The sequence below is a fragment of the Penaeus japonicus genome, unplaced genomic scaffold (assembly GCF_977035675.1).
Source record: "Penaeus japonicus unplaced genomic scaffold, GWHDUDI00000001_assembly GWHDUDI00000035, whole genome shotgun sequence".
Taxonomy (NCBI): domain Eukaryota; kingdom Metazoa; phylum Arthropoda; class Malacostraca; order Decapoda; family Penaeidae; genus Penaeus; species Penaeus japonicus.
In genome coordinates, this window is record NW_028234437.1 from 8,654,956 (window position 1) to 8,657,880 (window position 2,925).

Consider the following 2,925-nt stretch of genomic DNA (forward strand, 5'->3'; position numbering starts at 1 on the left):
CCTTCCGCCTAACCAAGAAGCGCTGCCAGAGGTGCTTCCCTTCCCACCGAGTACAGCGGCTAAGAGGTATGACAGGAGGTTGTTACAGCCGACTACAGCCTGTCAAGGGGTTGCTGTAATGAGGATCTGGTCGCGTTGACACGTTGTTTTTACCCTCATACGAGAGCTGTCAAACCGGCGACCTTTTTAACACGGTGATGTATCCTTGGCGAGGGACCTTCCCTCTTCAAGCTGTTTTCTGGTCTTTTCTTTTCTTTTTCTTCTCCTTTTTTTTTTTTTTTTAGATCGGGTTTTCGTTCTTTCTTTACTTTCATTTTCTATAGCTTTATTTTATTATCATTTTTTTTTTCGTTTTTTTTTTTTTTTTTTTACTTTTTTTTTTTTTTTTTGTTACTTTTGTATCTTTCCGTTTTTATTCTTCTTCATTCCTCTCTTTTTTTTCTTCGTCTTTCTATCCTTCTCTCTTCTCCTTTTTCTTCTTCATTTTCTCTCTTCTCCTTCATATTTGCCTTTTTCTTCACCTTTCCCCTATTTCTCCTTTTATAATTTTCTCTTCTTCATTCTCTATTTCTCACTCTCATTTAACTGCTAATTCATCCTTCGCTCTTGCTTTCTTTTCTTTCTTATCATCTTTCTCTCATTCATTTTACTTTTTTTCTCACTCTCCCCTTCTTCTCTTTTACTTCTTTTTCTCTCTATAGTTCTTCATCCTCTCTTTCTCTCCCTTAATTTCCCTTTCCCTTCTTTTCTCTTTCTCTCTCTCTCTCTCTTTCTCTTTCTCCTTGCTTCTCCTCACTCCTCTCATGAACACGTTTTGCTCCCTTTCTTTATCTTTCTTTATTCTAAATTTTCTTTCAGTTCTCTTTCCTTCAACTTTCTAAACCCTTTCACCCTCCCCCCTCCCACACACACACTTCCCCCCCACCCAGCCCCTCTCCCCCCATCCCCCCCTCCCCAAACCTCCCCTACCCGCCCTCACGCCCTTCTCAGTCTCACCCATTTTCTAAATTTGCAAAAAAAAGGAAAAAAACAACAATTAAAAGAAAAAAACACGTGAAAAGACGAGAGAGGTTGCCAGAGTTGCCAGATGTTGCAATTATGACAGGGCTCTCTGGGGTTCTTCGGAGGTTCTCGTCTGTCTGCTGTCGAGGGAATGACAGCGACAGGACTTTCTGGACAGCTTTTGGGGATGCAGCTGTCGGGATCAATCGATGGGATCTTAATTTTATTTTTTGTTTTTTGAAAAGGGGTTTAAGTTGGTATTTGTTTTTTGTTTTGTGTTTTTTTTTTTTTTAATTTTTTTTTGTTTTTTTTTGTTTTATTTTTTATTTTATATCTTTGTTGGGGTTTATTTTGGTGTGTGGGGTGGTTGTGTGTGGTTTTGGTGGGGGGTGTGTGTGGGTGGGTAGGGGGGTGTGTGTGTGTGTGTTTTTGTGTGTTGTGTGTGGGGGTTTTTGGGTGTATGTGTTGTTGGTGTTGTGGTGTGTTTTTTTTTTTTTTTTATTTTTTTTATTTATTTTTTTTTTTTTTATTTTATTTTTTTATTTTTTATTTTTGAGTTTTGTTTTGTTGTTGTAATTATTAATTTTTTTATTTATTTTATTTTTCATTAAAATCAAAAAATCAAAACAAAAAATTTATTTTTATATATAATATAATATATATATCTTATTTTTATGATTATTTATAAAACAATTATAAAATATTATATATATTTTATTTTTTATATTATATATTTATATATATATCTAATATATAAATATATATATTATATATATATTATATATTTTATATATATTATTTATATTTTTTTTTTTTTTGTTTGTTTGTGTGTTTTTATTTTTTTTTTTTTTTTATATTATATTCATACAAAATAAAATAACTTTTAAATTTATATTTACGGGAAAAAGATACAGTTTTTTACGACGACTACACCCCCCCGTTTAAAACCGTCGCCCCAGCATATCACAGCTGAGCCCTGCACTGAATCATATTCAAAAACATTAATCTTTATTACCAAATTACCTTCACGTTTTGCCATTCTTTCTTTTTAGCACATCAAACGCAATAAATCTTCGAGATTGCCATCGTGCACATCATCATACTTACATTCATCAATCATCCCGATGAATAATTAATATTCCTTGGCGCTCGTATCCCCCCTAACGGCCGCTGGTGGGGACGTATCCCCCCACTTTTTAAGGGGGTCGAAGAGGCCACGAGTTGGGGGCCAAGCGGCCTAAAATTTTTATTCAATAGAAACCCTTTTTCCCCCCGCCCGGGGTTCTTTGACGGGAAATGTTAATGGTTGCTTCTGGGTGGACCATTAGGAGCCATTAAGAGCATTACGTGGGCGCCGCTGTCGGCCATTTGTACGGCTGCGGTTTGGAGTGAGATGACGAACGCGCCTATGGTCTCGGATCCTTTTATTAGGGGAATCCGATGCAGAAGGGGTTGGGTTTGGCAAGGGGCGAGGTTTGGGGGTACAACGATTATCCGGTTTTTAAAAGCTCTTGGGAAAAGAAAAATTTAAAGCGTTAATATCATGGACACCAGAGTGTGAATATTATCCATATGTGCGTGTATTTGTATGTCTATCAATATCTATCAATATATATATATACATTATATATATATATATATACATTATATATATATATATATATATATATATATTATTATATATATATATTTATATTTGATGTATTTATGCAAGTATTATGAGTATGATGTTCAATAATATATATATATAAAATATATTTATATAAATTTTTATATATATAATATATTTTTTTTGGTACATCCGTGGTGGCATATTGTTATGTATATTACAAAGGCACATAGTCCCATACGTATATAATCTAGATAAAACAAAAACACAAAACAAAAATGAACAAACAAACAAAGACAAATCAATAAAAAAGA